Consider the following 18527-nt stretch of genomic DNA (forward strand, 5'->3'; position numbering starts at 1 on the left):
TAGATATTATTTGAATGTTAATTTGAAAAAATCAACTATAAAAACATTTATGAAACAACTGGAAAAATATCACTCACTGAATATTTGATATTAGGGAAATACTCAGAGTTTAATTGTGACAATGGTATTGTGGTTTTTCTTTTTTTAAGTGTTTACCCATTGCAGACAATAAAAAATGCATGAAGTGATATACCGTGTAGAATTTACTTTTTTAAGAAGTCCAATATGAAATGGGGGAGGTTATGGCAAATATAGATTTGGGGATACACAGATGAAACAAAATTGGCCATATGTTGCTAATTAGCTGGAAGATGGATATATTTTTACTCTGTATATTGCTAAATTATTTTTTTAAAGTATTTCTGCTTTTAAAAAAAGTATAACAAGAAAGGAGGGAATGAACCCTAATCACAGCACCTTCAACTAATCAAAACCTTTACTACATTAAAAAAAAAATGGGCACCAAACAAAATAGAGTAAAACAAGAATAAGCAAATGTACTATTAACAAAAGAAAAAAGATGTTAAGTCCATGCCACAAGCCTGATAACAAATGAAAAGACAGAAGAAGGGGCTGGGGATTTAGCTCAGCGGCAAAAGCGCCTGCCTGGCAAGCGCAAGGTCGTGAGTTCGGTTCCCGGTACCGGAGAAAAACCAAAAAAAAAAAAAAGAAAATGTCACTTTAAAATAAAGATAATTACAACCACCCTTAAATGGATCCCTGCAGAACTCATGTACTTATTTCCCAGGTACCTTGGTCACTTTCTGATTTATCATCTTCCCACTTTAATCCTTCTACTTACAACTGGCAAGGAAGAGGGGAAAAAGTCACTAAGGATAGTCGCTTACTGGGTGGGAAATTTAAGTAGCAAAACTGAAATGCTTCCACCACTATTCTAGAAAAATCAAGACTGGTTTAACTGTAAAATGTCTCACTTAACTGAAAACCCAGTTTGTGGTCCATACAAATTACTATGACAGCTGCTTTCTCCTTTTCTTTTTTGGAAACGAAGCTGGACTAGAAACTCTTGTGCAATTTGTATTTGGATGTGGTGTTTGCAGAGGATTATTATCTTCCCAAATTCTAAGTGCTTCCATCTGTTTTTATGAGGAATTTGGCTTACACTGATTTCAGAAAATGAAGAACTAAGAAAGAAATACTCAAACATCCTTACAATCAGGGCTATGAATCAAAGGCTGAGGGCAGAAACCCTCGGAAAAAAGAAAAACTGAAGGGATAATCAAAGGAAAGATGTCTGCAAATAACAGAAGGAAAAATAGAACAAGCTGAAACATGTTAGGAGAGAAAGCCAAAGACAGTGTGGTTCATTCACAATGTCAAAAGTAACAGAGGGAAAGATGTGTTCAATAATTTGAAAATTGCACCACCCATCTCCTAGTAAAGATCAATTCCAGTTGAGTGGTAAGACTGGAAGAACACGCCTTCCACTGAAAAATAAAGGATCCGCTACTTCCTAATGAATTTCCACACTGACAAGAAGGTAAGAAACTACAGATTGCACAGACCTTTTTAGAGCCCTTGTCATGCTACAGTAATCTCAATCTATGCTCAAGTCTTTTCAGGTAGACTTAGGTTTTACTTCTCACAAACTGCACATTGTTTACTTCAGCCCTGTGTGTAATATAACAATCTGATACAGCTTATTAGATTTCCCTGCAGACTTCTGTGGAATCTCTATGTCCAAAGGAAATGAAATCCATACGTCAAAGAGGCACTAGCACTTCCATGTTCACTACAGTAGCACTATTCACAACAGTCACAAAATGGAAATAAGCTAAGAGCAATTAATTAATGGATGAAGATAATGTGGTTACACACATACCATGGAATAATACTGTTACAAAAAGGAAAGACAAATTCTACCATTTGCAGCAACATGGACAGAACGTGAGATCATAATGTCAGATGAAACAAGTAAGCGAGGCAAAGAAGACAAGTACCACATGGTTTCACTCATATGTGGAATATTTTAAAAAGATCTCATAAAAATTCAGAGAAAAATGGAGCTTACCAAAGACTGAAGCAAACAGGTTAAGAGGAGGAATGGAGACAAGTTGATCAGTGGACACTAAGTTATAATTACATAAGGATAAGAAGCTCTGGTATGGTTTTGCTTTTTTTTTTTTTTTTGGTTTTCTTTCCCGTACCAGGAATCGAACTCACGACCTTGTGCTTGCCAGGCAGGCGCTGTGCCGCTGAGCTAAATCCCCAGCCCCCGCTCTGGTATGTTATTACACAGTAGGCTGATTACAGGAAATGAGAATGTACTTTATACTATATTTCAAAAGGTTCAAAGGGAATTTAAATTTTTTCACCACAAAGAAATGATGAATTTCTGAGGATATACATTTAATGTAACTGAAACATTACACAATACATACATGTATGAAAAAATCAGATGGCACCCTATAAATATGTACAACTTTTGTTTTATGTATTTGTTAAAAATTCATTTGAACTTTTAAAAACCACTGCAACACTTATTTTGGATAGGAAATGACCAAGGTTAAAAATGCAGTAACAAGTACCACCACAGATCTCCCTCCGATACACTGGAGTTTTTTCCCCCAAAGTTGCTATAGATATACTATGGAAACTTTATCAAATGTTTTGCAAAAGTCTTACATCTGTTTTTCCTACAAGGACACTTTCAATCACTTTCTCCAGAGATGAATGAATGAGTCAGACATCTTATAAAAAAACTGGGGCTTATTTCAGGGTATCTGAATTACTGGAAACAGACGCAAGAAGCAACATCCCTTGCCTAGTATTATGTCTAGTAATTAGACGACTGGGACTTGGGGCCAGAACAATCTTCTACCTTCTTCCACTCCACTCAGGAAAAAGGGGGAGAAAGCAGTATCGGTTACCTGTTTTGTTAAAAATTCCAGTCATAAATATGCAGGACAAATGCTGGTGAAAGTTTATACTCTGAAGTATCTACCAATGACGGCCAATGTCCCAATTAAATACACCTGCCACTTGAAATTATTCAACTGGAGACACAAATTTCGACCATTCAATAAATGGTACTTCCAACTGCTGGCCTCAACTCCTTGGTGACTTGTCAACATTCCAGATAGGCTCAACATTCCATTTTTAAAAGGTGGGGGGAGGGGAGCAAAAGACATTACTGGTCACCACCTTATTCCCTAAATGCTTCCAAGTTGCCCTATTTATAGTTAAAATCAGTAAAAGAGTATAAGTAGAATTTCACTGACTACTTTCAAATTTCAGAATGAAAACTACCCCCAGTGATCAAATTATACCTTAATGTAGTAATAGCGTACCATGGGCTCTGATTAAGACAGTTACCTCTAGGGAGAAAAATGTGAACACAAACTCAGTTTGAAGTTTGAAGGAGTTTATGTATTCTTAGAGATATATGGGACAGTAGCTATGACTGTAGGCTCTGGAACCGAGCAATAGGGTTCAAATCCCTTCTCTGCCATTAATTAGCTGAAAAACAATGAACAAGTCACTGAAACTTGCAGTGCCTCCATCTTCTTATAGGATTCCTAAAGTAACAGTACATTACTGTGAAAGAAATCCAACACAGAAGCTTAAATACTGCATGGTTTCTCTTACATGAAACTCCAAATTATAAACAAAGACCAATATAAAAGATAGATAATTGGACAAAGGGAGATAGAGCTTTCTCAAATGGGAAGCAGATCAAGAGCTGGAGGGATGGGGAAGGGAAAAGAGGGGAAGGGGATGAAATAAGAAATGAAGATGTGTTATGTACTATCTGTACCAACTTCACACAAGGAAAGTAAACATTATGTACTGCAAATATGTACAAATAAATAAACAAAATTTTAAAAATAGTAATTGAGAGCCGGGGATATAGTTCAGTGGCACATGTGCCAACCTGGCAGGCACAAGGTCCTGAGTTCAATTCCCATACCACAAATAAATAAATAAAAATAATAACTGTACCTACCAGTTACTGTGAGGACTAAATGAATAAACATATGCAAAAGTACTTACAGAACAGCGTCTGACACAAATCAAGTATTAAGAGATGGTAGTTATAATACCACAATTTTGTAATTCAATATATCTTTACAAAGAAATCATATTAAATATTATATATAACGCAAAGTATAAATTAAAATATAAAATAAACTAGCTCCAACATAAAAATTCTGCCCAATAATTAGGAAAACATTTCCACTATTAACTGATTGTCAGCCTCAGCTATAATGCCAATGATTAACATAATGATGTCTAAACTAGTTAATAATCAATATTTAAGGCATGTACTTTCCCCACTACCCTGCCAGACAGAACCAAGCACAGAAAAAATTGCCTTGATTTTGTAATAACTATGTATCACAGTTAGTCCAGTTCTAACACATTATATAGATCACTCTACCCAAGAGGACAGAAGAAGGGAGTGAAAAAAACCTAAAAACATTAAAATCTAGTATAAACAAAGGCAGGAGTAGAGGGTATCCTGAGAATATACTTAAATTGCAACAGTGGTTTGATCTTGGTATATAAATTGTTAAGTCTTTGTTTTTGTTTTAGCACTGACTAAAATACTCCCTATACCCACAATGCTGTATGTGAGCCAAACTGCTTTCGGTGAGCAAAACAATGTTCAGATACTTATTCCAAAACCATGAGTATTACATATGTTATAAATGAACTACTTTCCGTTCAACTATGAATATGAGTGAATAACATAATTACTTTAGAGGCCAAGAAGCACACAGAGGGGTCCCGTACTTACAAATGAAATTATACGCTGTCTCAAACAACATAGGTGGAGCATGGGGGAAGTCAGGGAGTACATGGGAAATAATGGAAGTGGATGGCCATGTGCTGGGAACAGCTGAAGCCAAAAGGCACATGGAGCATACCAGGCACTTTTCTATCTATATTTTAAATTTTCTGCAAGAAAAAGTTTTAAAAAGATAAACATTTTCTATCCTGACAAGGTACTCCCTCCAAAACAAAACACTTCAGTATGGCAGCAGAAACATTCAACAACCCAACAAAAAGATCCTCAAAAGAGCTATGTTTTCTTCCACTGCTGTTCTGCATGCTGCACAGAGCAAGCTGCACACAGGTCGCAGATCTGCAGATGCTCCAGATCCCAAGCACTGAGGACGGAAGCGCGCTGGGGCTGATTAGGTCAGCGCGGCACCTGCCCCACACCAGCAGCCTCAGCAAGGCCCTTCACCACGGAGCCACAAGCCTCAAGAGCGCCTTCCACACACAGGGCCTCCATCTTCCTGTTTCCAGGGAACTTGGGAGAGAAGGGAGTGCTTGCACATTCCCATATGTGTATAATTTAAAACAGACAATCTCAGCATTAAGAAAATTAAGACCCAGACTTTACTGATGCTGATTCTAATGGCCAAGACCCAAAAACAGTTCTGGTCACAAGCACACAGATAAAGTCTTGATTTGTCAGAGGATGACAAAAGTCAATACCTGACACTCCAAACTTTCCTCCACACAATTTGTATCCACTTTATTGCGTCTTTTTTCTCCTTAAGAAAAGTGAGATAAAAGGAAACTTTTCAAGAAAGGTGTTCACTTAGCAACTTCTACCAGAGTCTAGAAACAAACAGAATAGTGAAGAAAAAAAAAAGCAGATTATCATGGACTCCCAAAAACCAAGGCTGGTTATGCGCTATTGTCTCCTGCCACATCTGCTCCCAAACACTGTACTTGGGAAAGCACTTGGCACCATTTTCCAATAATCCAGTATGATTTCCACTTCCTTGTTTATTTCACTGGTATTTCAAAAGTTGACACATTTATTGAACTATTTTTGGAAGACCTAGCTCTGTCTACCTTCAGGGATCAAGATATAAAAAAAGCTGTAAGACATTCCCTTACTGCAGGACTTGGCAACCTGCCCGAGTTCTATGAGAAAACTTCAGCTGGCTGCTCCACCAGCAGAGGAAGAGCACGGTGCAAAAGCCGTAGCCCCACACAAGGAGACGGGCTATGCCTGAAACCCTTATAGCTGCTGAGCGACTTGGTACATTCAACCTGTTCCTGACTTGCTTTGCTTACCTCTCAGACCGATGGTATTATTTTTAATAGCAAATGGTAAAATGTTCTCAAGATTTCTGTTAAAAAAAAGTTCTTTTTTAGCTTTACAAAATAAAAACAGTAAAAAATTAAGAAATAAAATGAAAAAACTAAGAAAACACTTAGAAGACCACATCATAGTTACCATATAATCTAGAAGGAAAACAATGTATAAAAGCACCATGATTAAAGAAATATTTTAAGCATACCCAATGTTTTTCAACCTTTAGTCACTGATAAACATTTTGCCAAGTCAACTGCAATCACTGTATCAATTATCTAATGATTGTATTTAAATCAAGTCAACTTAAAAATACCATGTGAGCCGGGAATATAACTCAGCGGAGTAAGAGCTTGCCTGGCAAGCCTGAGGTCATGAGTTCGATTCACAGTATAAAAAAAAAAAATACCATGTGAGCCAGGTATAGTGGTACAAGATTGCAATCCCAACACTCAGGAGGCCGAGGCAGGAGGATCACTGCAAGTTCAAGGCCAGCCTGAACTACACAGCAAGATCCTGTCCCAAAAAAAAAAAAAAAAAGAAAAGAAAAAACAAAAAACTTGTGAAAGCTGAGTGTCTTAGCTCAGTGGTAGAGCACCTGGGTAATATGTAAGAGGCCCTGAGCTCACATGTCTCCTATAATCCCAACTACCTGTAAGGACAAAGCAGGAGGACGATAAGCTCCAGACCAGCCTGAGCAACTTAATGAGAACTTGTGCCAAAATTTTAAAAAAGCCAGGCATGGTGGCTCATGCCTGTAATCCCAGCACTTAGGAGGCTGAATGAGGAGGATCTCCATGAGTTTAAGACCATCCCGGGCTATATGAGTTCAACACCAGCCTGCACTAATAAGTGAGACTGTCTCAAAAAAAACAAAAATAAATACATAATAAAAAACAACAATAAAAAGAGCTGGCTGTTGCTAAACACAGGTGCAAGTCTCTCGGTCCTTCTTTTCAATCCTGGCCTTCCAGCCGTCACACCTCAGTGAAAGGAGTCACTGGTGAGGAGGTAATACGCTATTTTTCACAACTCTTAGGCTGTAATTACTTGTTAGATCCTTCTTGTCTTCCTGAGAAACTACTTTGAAGATACCACCATGTATTACCGCAGCCATTGATATTTTCCTACTAATCTGTCCATAACTCTGTAATGTTTGTATTGTTCCTATGCTATTTAGTAAATGGATGTATGTTTATTATTATGTGTTTCCTACAACAACCACTGAGAATAGTTAATAATTATTCAATTGGTCACTCATGTATAGCTCTATTTATTTTCTTTAGAAGTCACTTTGAAGATACCAAAGTATAGCACAACTATTGATAATCTCCTGCCTCTTTTGTCTGTAACTCACTATTATTTGTCTATTTGTTTTCCTGAGAAACTATCTTGTAGATAACAATATGTAAAACAATAACCACTGATAATTTCCTAAAAAAAAAACAATAAAAAGAGCTGGGGATGCAGCTCAGTGTGAGGGCCTAGGTCAAAACCCGAGAACTGCTAAGACATACACACACTCACTTTAGCCTTAACCTAAGTAATATCAATGAAATCATAGTTGTGAATTACTTGTATATTTTTCTGATGTACACTGACAGACATACTTGAGTACAAGGAAAAGATTCCTCCGTATAATACCTCAATCACCTAACACACCATCACGCTTCAGGGCAAGTGTCCTCAGAACGTTGCCTGTAACACTACCGTCAACAAATAGAGTATATGAATTTATAAGTCTCCAAAACCCACTGGGCAACTTGGTCAACAATGATCACATGCACTCGAAGCTCTGAGATCCCCTGGGGATTCCTAAGCCCACACTGCAACGGTGAGCCCACACCTTCCTCAGAGTCTCCCTTTTTGCTTCAACATCCCCAGCATCCATACATAAAAAATCCCTAACATTATACCTTGATATTAGTGCAAATTCACTCTTTATGCCTTACCTAGTAATGAAATCCCCCCACACGTATATTTAACAGAACCCTGAGTTAAAGGGTTATCCTAATGCCCAAATTATATTCAAAGAAATTTCAAATTTATGTGCAGCTACCATGTGTCAGTTTAAAAACAAACTATGCAACTCAGTAAACTCTAAAATAGGGCTGCCATTTCTGACAGGCAGATGTTCACTAAATATGTTTTTTTGTGTGTATTTTTAAATCTAGCACAAGTATACAATATTTGTAACTAATCCCTGAAAGATCACAAGAAAAAAGTACAATACATGTCCAATGACATCAGTTATCCTCTCCCATCTACCCTAAATGTTGACTCAAACACCTGATTTTTCTGCCTGTTTTTATTTATAAGTGAAATCAGCAAGCGGGATGGAAAAAGAAATACAACTTCATTACGGCTATAACCCTTACCAAAAGTAACCAGCACAGTAATCTTGTGAATTTTCATCAATTTTAAACCTCTAAGTCCAGTGGATTGAATATGAGTTAATTTCTATTCCCTCCCAAAACCACACTAAAATGACAGTAGAGAAAAAAAAATTTTTAAGTACAAATCCACAAAAACAAAAAAAGGCAGAGGACAGGCCAGCAAATGAGATATGCCAACAGAATTTTAGAAGATGGAAAGCAGATGTAGAAAATAACTGACTTAGCAGAGCAGAGGAAGCTGAAACCTGAGTTCTTGTTTGGGTAAGAAGGGGCCTGTAAGAAACAAGATGATGGCTGGAGAAGCCCTGGGAGCCTTGGGAATTGTAGGTTCCAGGTACCTGAGGCTGGAGTAAAAGATGGAGCTGAAAATAGCCTTTAAAAGGCTGTAAAAGATTCCTTCCGAATTGAGAGGGAAACTAATCACTAACTTACAATTCTACACACTGCAAAACTATAAAGGTAATCAGACTAGGAGTAGAAAATAATCTTAAGAGTGGAAAAAGACATTTTTAACACACATACCATCTTAGGAAACTGACCTCCCAGTGTACACTTCATTCAGTGACTACTGCCTGTGCTCATGAAATAAGGGAAAGGGGACATGGGCCCAGGAGAGATGGGATAAAGCAAAAAAGGGAAAGGGGATCCCCAGCATACAGCTGCACAGCAGTTGCAGAAACAAAACCAGCCCAAGATGAAGGAAGGCCTGGGAAAAAAATGGAACTGAGAGGCTGCCTCGTATTTGACCCTACTGGCAGGAATTTTATAGTTCCAACACAGCTTAGAGCTGAATTAGGATGGATACAAAGAAAATCAAGCAAAGAAGGGGAAAAAATAAGACAATGATCTTCAGAACAGACTAGCCAGTTGTAAAAGAAAGTACACGGCATCAAAACTAAGCTTTCACGTATGCTGCTGGAGACAAACAGGAGTGTGGCTGTGTGCACAGGAAGACAGAGCAGTGAGGGCCCAACTCCAAGCAGGTATCTGGCTGTGTCTTATCTAAAATGCACAAAATCAACCAACAGGAGTAAGCAGACTTCAGCAAGAGGGCAAAAGACGCTTTTCCAACACCCACCCCCTGACAGAAACATAGATCTGAACGACTATCGACACACAAAAACTCCTTCACAAGAGCTGAGAAAACCACAGAGATGCTATTAAATGTCTGTAAAACTCAATTTTTTACTTCTAGTATGCCCCCGTCTCTCTTAGAAAAGTGCATATAAGCTTTTTACAAATACCAAAACGTAAAAATATTTTGTCATTTTTTTTAAAAATCAAGAAACAAGAAAATCACATTAAGAGATGAAACATACCAGAAAATAAAATCAAAAGTACTGTAAGCAGTTCCCTCTGGGGAACAGGTATCTGTCTGGAAAAGAATTAAGGCCCTAGATTGCTGCTCTTTCCCATATTCTTGAAGTATTACCTGACTTTTTAAATCACATGCAAGTACTCTCAGGAACGCCGTTTGCAATATAAATTAGATTGCAGAAAGTATCAAAGCACATGAAACAAAAAATGGTGGTGCAGGTGGTCAGTACAGTCCATTCTGATGTGTTTCATAGTCTGGCATATTTTTTGTCTTGTTTTTTGAACTACATCTTGCTATGTAGTTCAAGCTGGCCTTGAACCCACTATGTAGCTCAGGCTGGCATTGAAACTGCAGCAATCCTCCTGCCTCCACCTCCAAAGTACTGGAATTACAGACATGCTCCATCACACCTAGCATTTGGCATATTTTTCTAATGATGGAAAATAAGACAGAAAACATTACATGAAAAACAAGGTACACCCCCATTCCAGCATGACCCAAGAATCGCACAACTAGTAGGGGTACAGCTCAGTGGTAAAGTGCATGCTTAGCAGGCACGAAGCCCCAGTTTCAACCCCCAGCAAAAAAAAAGTCACATCTAAAAGTAGTACTTGTTTGTTTCAAAATTATACTTTGACAAAAGAAAGCAGGAGACAGAAAACTAGCAGGAAAGCAAGGCTGTCTTCTATAGAGTTAGACATTGTAGATGCCAAAAAATTCCGAAGAAACTTCAACTTCTAGGTACCAGCATCAAACCCAGCAGACACAAATGTTAGCCACACACACTACACAATTCAATTTCTGAGCATCAATTTTAATCTATAAAATGAACCCTACTCCAAGGTGCTACTACAAAAAAGACTGAGGCTGGTAATATGCATAATGTACCAGTTATAGCACTGGGATTATAGGCTGCTCCAAAAGACTTTCCAACCTTTTTTGACGTATTTACTGATTATCAGTGCTTGTGGCAATGCTTACAATGAAATCTAGAACAATGCCAACCACGAGCATAAAATGCATACCCAGGATAGCTTAGGCACACCAGCTGCTGGGACAGCACTGGAAGGTTGGAGGCTGAAGGCAAAGCAAAAAGTGTAAAGCAAGAGGCTGTGTCTTGGAGTAATCTTAGAGTAAGGAAGGTGGGAGAGAAAGTAAGTTGGATCCAATTACCAATATAAAGAAAACCACAGAGGAATACGTAACTGTACTACAGGGTTAAATAACCAAAATTCAGCATGTGGGAAACCATATGGAACTACTATTTCTTCAACAAATAAACAGCAAGGAAAAATGAGATAAAGGGGCAACTAAATCTTGCTAGTCTAAAAAGATATCAATGAATTATAATGGACAAATTTAACTGGTTCTTGATTCAAGCAAACTGTTTCAAAAACTGACTTGAGGCATGAAAAGCTCTTAACAATGACACTGCGTATTTCATGATATTAAGGAATCCTCACTGTGATGATGGCATCCCAGTCATGTTTACAGAACGGTTCTTATCATCTAGAGACTGAAAATGAAAGGAAAATCATGAAGAAAGCAATACTAAAAGGGTTTTTTCAAAACAGAGCACGTAAGAGAAGTAGGACTTGTGAACTATGTCACCTCCATCCTTGGCAGGTATCTGGACTGAGAACTACCAGAACAAAGCAACCAGATAATTATACAGTGCCCACAGGCTTCCACTGCTGATCAAATAGTTATCAGAAGAAGGGTGTGGGAACACATGCCTACCAGCAGTTTGGGAGGCTGAGGCAGGAAGATCACAAGTTCCAGCCACACCTGGACAACTTGGCAACCTGGGGAGACCAGGTCTCTGAATGAAAGGGATAGAGGTTTGGAGATTCAATCCTGGGTTCAATCCTCAGTACCTCAAAGAAAAAGTATTAGCCTCTTGCTTTATGGACATTTTTACTAATTACATGCATTCTTTTCTTCACCTTCTGTCAGTCATGTATCCCGTTCTTTCCCCAGGTTTAACAGGTAAATCCGCACTACTTGCCCATGAGCTCCCACTTTCCTTGGCTTCTTTAGAACACTGTCCCCCAAATGCAATTTCTAAGATCCCAAATACAGTTCTTCTACAGTTTAGGTTGACAGATTAGTACATAATAAAACATTAAATAATAAATAAAATAAATCTTTCTTAAAGGCCAAGCAACACAAATAGAGACATTAGATTTCAGAAAACTGAGCAGGAAGGAGTCTAGAACGAACTCACAAAGAGCACACTTTCCACATATTAACCGAAGGCCCATGTATGCTTTATGCTGGGCATTGATTAATGGGCTCCACAAACCACAAACCACTACACTGTCTCAACCCCAAAGTCATCCTTCCCAATGGAAGAGGCAGGAAATTCCTGGGCTCACGGGGTGAAGAAATCCCACAGCCAGCAGCATCCACTCTAGGTCAGACAGACTTAGGTCTTTTTGCATCTTTCTGTTGATATTTTAGTAAAAGAAGTACAAACTCAACAATCTAAAATAGTCAGTTACCCAGTGCCCATGAATGAAGTGTCTAGAAGAGGTAAGATGAAAGGAAATAAGAGGAACTAAGACAAAACAGAAAAGAACTACCACTGCAAAATGATGTGGGAACTACCACACCAGCTGAGAGATCTTCCCATGGAGAAGCGCTCAATTTTTCTAGCCAGTAATATTTACGTGAAACTTCCTGGCTTCTTAATGTTGGCAGGTCATTTAAAGTTAAAACACTAAGCGAGGGGCAAATGCATTTGCAGGTACACTTCATATATAAAAAGAGGTACACTGAACTTCCAAAGGTCACATTTTAATGTCACATTAAACACTATCAATAAAAATTTCTTATGCCATCAAGCTTACTGCAGTTATATATAAAGAAACTTAGCAGGCTGAGGCAGGAGGATCGCTGCGAGTTTGAGGCCAGTCTGAACTGCAGAGTGAAACCCTGTCTCAAAAAGAGACCAAAAAAAAGAAACTTATACTAAAATATGCACATGTCACACTCAAAATCAGTTTCCTCCTGCAACGTAACAAAAAAGACACGTTTTTCCTCTGTTATTAAAAGTAGCTCCCAACAGTCTGATATATACTATAATTTCTTGTGCACATTACCGTGAAGGGTAAACAGACTTTGTTAGGTCATAGTTTTCTGAAAGTTCAAAGATTCTAAAGTTAGTGCACTGAAACAGTTAACACAGTTTCAACTTATTTTCATCACAGGAAATCCCAGTCCCCTATGGAAAACTGAACTTCCACTCAGATAACCATTCCCAACCACGGCCTAACACGTGCTCACCACACACTCACAAGCTACCTACCAGGCCTCTTCTTAACCCAGTATTTTCGCAGATGCCAGGCACGATGTGAAGTACTGTATAAGCATTAGCTCATTTAATCCTCCTATGACTCTATGAGCCGGGGCTTTTTCACCCCACGTTAAAGAAAAGGGAGTTTGGGGAAATACTTTGTCCCAAGTCACAAGCCTCATTAGCAGCCCACCCAGGACCAAATACTACAGACTGTTACTGATTCCCTCTAATCAACCTTTCCATCAAAGAAATGTGGGAGAAAATAAAAGCACATTGAGTAAGTTCACAGGTAAGAATATGAGAGGTCAAGATTATATTAGACTCACTCTAACATTGACACTTGGGTAGAAGGGGTCAACTGAAGGATTGCGTTGAACGGAAGTAAGTCCAATCAGGATAGGGAAGAAAGGAGGGATGGATGATGAAAGAGCAACAAGGCAGCATGAAAAATAAAAGAATACATCTGAAGATCAAGATTTCTAATCTCAAACTAAGAACTGAACTAGATGAGCAAGGTCAACCTGTGTTTCCCAAGGTTCTCTCACATACGCTGCCTCATCTCTCAAGCTCTTTCACTCACTTGCACATAACACATTACCTGACTCACAGTCCCAGGCAGCTTAGGAACCTCTGAACCCCAAGGAATCCCACACCCCATCTTAGTCAGGAGTAAATCGAAGCATTTCCAAACCACTGCTGGCCCTGAGCCTGTATGAATCCAAGTCTGTTTTCTTTTTTTTTTTAAACAGTAACCTCTTTAACCAAAAAAACAAAAGAACCAAAGAATACGGCACTATATAAATTACATTCTAATGTTACGTTTTCCAGCAAGGGCATGTGTACAGATATTGTAGAATATACGAAACTAAAAATGAGTGCCCACTATGGTAAGGTACACCTGTATAACTAGCACTAGGGAGGCTGAGGCAGGAAAATCTTGATTTAAGGCCTGCACAACTTAGTGCCCGTCTTTAAAAAAAGTAAACTCAGTACTCTTGTAATAATGGTGATAGGTCCACCTCTAAAGTTCACTGAGTCTGGAAATTTAATTCAGGCTTGGAAAAGATCATTAAGCAGTCAATAATCAGACCCATAGGACAAGTCTTCTGAACCACAATTATCTAAGTAAAGGGCAACTAAAAAGTAGTGTAAGTTATTTTTAAGTACTTAAAAATTTTTTCACAAATGCTGATGGTGAGGTGACAAAACAAAGCAAGAAGAAACTAGGTTTCAAATTAGAACATGAAAGACTGAGTTTGCATATCATGAACTTTCCTACCTGACCTATGCAGTAAGGTCCAACAGATTAACAAAACCACTTCTGGACCCTTTCCATGCCTTTTGGTTCTTAACCTGGAAAGAACCAAACCATCCCCATGACGCTGGACTTAAGTTTCCATACAGAATTTTTTCTTGGCTATCTGAAGTAAAGCTTTTGGTTCACAGAAAAGATAGTTCTTATTCTCTAATTGATTCCATATGGCTCAAAAACACTAAGATGAGAAAATTACCAAATGAGACCTTATCTCTGAAGTAAAAATCAATGAAGTAACTGAAAATATGAAAACGGCTCAGCTAGGCAAAGAGGGCTGAGGCAGGACTGCTATGAGTTTGAGGCCAGCCTAGGCTACATAGTGAGTTTAAGGTCAGGCTGCACCACAACACAAGACCCTGTCTCAAAAATCAAAAACGAAACAACAAAAAAAAATCACCTCAATTTCAATCTTTGGGTAAAAGAAGCAGTAGTATGAAGGCACTTCCAGGCCATGTGACTTCTTCAATGCTGGTGTCAAGGAGTCAGATACTACTTTAAAACAGAAAATTCAGATAACCTCTGATATACTCAGTAAGATATACACTATCCCCAAAACAGGGAAATAATACATAGATTATCTACCCTTCTATACATGAGAACCACACATCTTTTTTTTTGGTTTTTTTTTTTTTTTTTGGTTTTTCTCCGGTACCGGGAACCGAACTCACGACCTTGCGCTTGCCAGGCAGGCACTTTTGCCGCTGAGCTAAATCCCCAGCCCCAAGAACCACACATCTTAAGACACAGATCCCAAGCCACCCACAGAACAAGAGAGAACAATATCCAGTAGTTAGAATAAATTAAACCCTCTATATTCTCTACATGACATTTCTACATAAACTATAAACAGTTCCTACAAAGCTCCAACTTGCTGGGCATGGTAGCACATACCTGTAACCCCAGCACTGGGAAGGCAGAGGCAGGAGAACTGCTGAGAGTTCGAGGTCAACCCGGGCTACATAGTGAACTCAAGGCCAGCCTGAACTACACAGCAAGACCTGTCTCAAACACACACACACACACAAGCACCAACCTGCAAAAAATCCTTACTAAAAGTACCTCAATATATAAAGGTTCGCCTTAGGAAAATTTCACATATACATAAAAGTTCAACGACTCAATTCTTCAAATATTTATGAAGTTCAAACAATGTGTAGGTGCCCCACCTAGTTCTACATATGAAATAGTTCCTCTATCATAGGAGACACACAGACTCACACACTTTATAGAACAATGCCAAAGGAAGTTATAACTTCTCATTGTAAGTAGTTATAACTACTCCTAACCATATTAAAGATGGTTTCTTTCCCTTTTGGGTCACTTGTAACTTCTAAATAACTACACTCTGACAGCTAACTTGGAGACCATTCCCCTATAGTTGTTAACACCAGCCACTGACTCCATTTTAGATTTTCGTCTACGGTGCTGCCCAGACAGAGGAATGATAGAAACCTTATGAATATCAAGTTGCTGTTTTATGCCAAAACGTGGCATTCCCAAAGGATGCTCTGTCTAGAATCTGTGGGGGAATCACACACAAATGTTCTATTTACTCAGGTCTTCCAAAGCGGCTGGGAATGTTTGTGCGTGGAGGGGTGGGGACAGGGGCTAAGAGTGGATTTGCTGACTCCCAAGTTCAGCCCTGAGAGTCCAAGATTCTATAAAAAAGCAGTAAATTAGGGTTTGGCAAGTATTTGCTGACTACTCAAGCCAGCAAAAACATTTACTTGAGGCTTTTAAATCTGTAAGGGTACCCAGTGGTTAGGTACAGTAATTCTGAATCTGAAAAAAACAAATAAGGTCCCTGGACATGTTTCTAAATACAGGCGGGGTGGAGGAGGTAAGCACATTTCCTTTGTTTTCTCCAAGTAAACAACAGTCACTTCAGAAATACAAAACGTGACTCTCCATGGTATCAGTCCATGTAAACGGCATACTGCATTTAAAAAAAAAAAAAAAACTAGAAAGTATACTTTTGAAAGTTCACTCCCAGCATCTAAACAGATGTGTTCAAAAAAGGAAAGAAAAAAGCCCATACTATCCTGCAGAGCCAGAAAATCAAACCTTCAAAAATACTTATCCTGCTATCTAAACCCCACTTTCTTAAATAAAATGGCAAAATACAACCTTTGTAGGTCACTAACCACAGTAATACAAGAGTGGTGACTCAGAGCAGAACCCGATGTTAAACATAACTACACAATATTACTAATTACAGAGAAATTTTACCAATAAATATTTTGGTTGAGGACTGCTTTGTCATCTTTGCAAGTATTTTTAGTTGAAAGCAAGTGGTTGGGTAGAACACGTGGACGTGGTTCTGATTTTTAAATATCTATTTTTACATTCTGGTCACTGGTTAGGTTTTCTAAACTCAATTCTTTAGAACTGGTAATTTGGAAGGGGTAAACCACAAGAACGTTAAGTTAAAAACTAAAGACCTAACAACTCACCAACTCAGATGAGCACAGAGCTAATTTAGAACACTCCAGGTTAGAACACTCCAAATCTACCCGTGTGGCCCCCTCTGTCAATAATTCCTGAGAGGCATGTAGATTAGCAAACTTCACTAACACTAGGTCTCCAAATACACCAAGAGCTTCTGCGTCTCCTTGACTTGTACTTGCAGTTACTTTTTGGAGGGCCTCCCTCCAGATTCCTCTCCGGAATCTGACTTTGCTTCTTTCTACGTGGACTTACTTTATATATATATATATATTTTTTTTCAACTGCTGCAAACATTCTAAAGCAGTTTAAATTTTTATCCTGAGTTGCAAATATTTTACTGAAATTCTAGTAAAATGATTAGTGCTAAACCAATTCTGGCCACTTTTAATCTTTTTCAACAAATCTCACCCAATTTAGACCTCAAGAGTCTGAGGGCTGATGGTTCAACTCATCCACACGTTTTCTCCCACAGGTTTCTGCATAGCGCTCTATCACACTGCTAAAGGTAAGTTAGGACTGGGTCTTTTTTTTGAGGGGCGTTTTAGAAGAACAAAAGCTGTCCTCTCCTATTATTTTTAATGAGCAGCCTCTTGTTTTCAGCAATGGGTCTGCACACAAGCCCACTACTGACCTCAGCGGGAATTCTGCCCCAGAAGTGAGCGAGAAAAACGGACAGGATTAAATTAGCACTGAATTCACTGTTTCAAGCCATCACCGCTTGCACAGTTCTCCAATAACCTCTGAAGAAGAGTAGATCTCTGAGGTTGGGCGGTGGCTCTCACAGTGAATTGTAGAAAAACCACGGCAGCTCTGACAGGTGACAGACACGGCAGAGCTCGGTAGAAGTTGCGCCAAACTTGCAGCCTGAGGACGGCCTCGGCGGGCCTTTACCTCAGTTCAGTTCAAGACGGCACCGCGATGCGATGCTGCCCCACCACTGGCTGCAACAGCAATCTGGTGATTTCTCAAAAAAAATCGTCTGCAAACGGAAACTGTGCAGGATTGATTGCTGCGCCCTTCCCACTAAAGCCTGTTCAAAGACCGAGCATTCTAAATCCCAGCCCCCACGGCCAAGAAATGGGCTCAAGTTTCCCACAGGTGATAAACCCAACGGGAAAGGTCAGGACACCGACCAAAGCGTTCATTTCTAATGCAGCGCTACAGATGACAGAAAATACAGACACGCTGAACTGCGATGAAACAAGAGTAAGAATAAAAAAACAGGTAAATACAAAGAGGGGGCTTAAGAAAATAAAAGAGTTGAGCAAAACTGGAAAGTCGTGTTTTAAAAAAGCATAAACAACAGAAACAAGAGGAACGAGACACTTGGCAGACACACGCATGGCATTTCAGATGCAAGTCCAAAAACCTAAGGAAACATGTGATTTAGGAAAAAATAAATCCACCTCCCTTTCCTCCCACCCAGGAATCTCTAAAAAAAGGGGGGGAGGCGGGTTTTCTGGTGACAGGGACGTTCACTGCAGGGCGACCTCGGTCTGGAGAGAAGGCTGCGCACAGCCACCTCTCCCAAGTCTCCGGCTCTAAGCGACAGCGCCTGCCCCAGACAAGCTGGATCGCAGGGGCCGCGTCTGGGAGAGCAGGGTGCCCGCCGCGCGGCGCAGACGGGCAGGCTGTGCGGCCACGAGGGCCCCGCGGGGACCGGCTCGCGG

This window comes from Chinchilla lanigera, unplaced genomic scaffold (genome assembly GCF_000276665.1).
Source record: "Chinchilla lanigera isolate Chin_1 unplaced genomic scaffold, ChiLan1.0 scaffold00035, whole genome shotgun sequence".
NCBI lineage: Eukaryota > Metazoa > Chordata > Mammalia > Rodentia > Chinchillidae > Chinchilla > Chinchilla lanigera.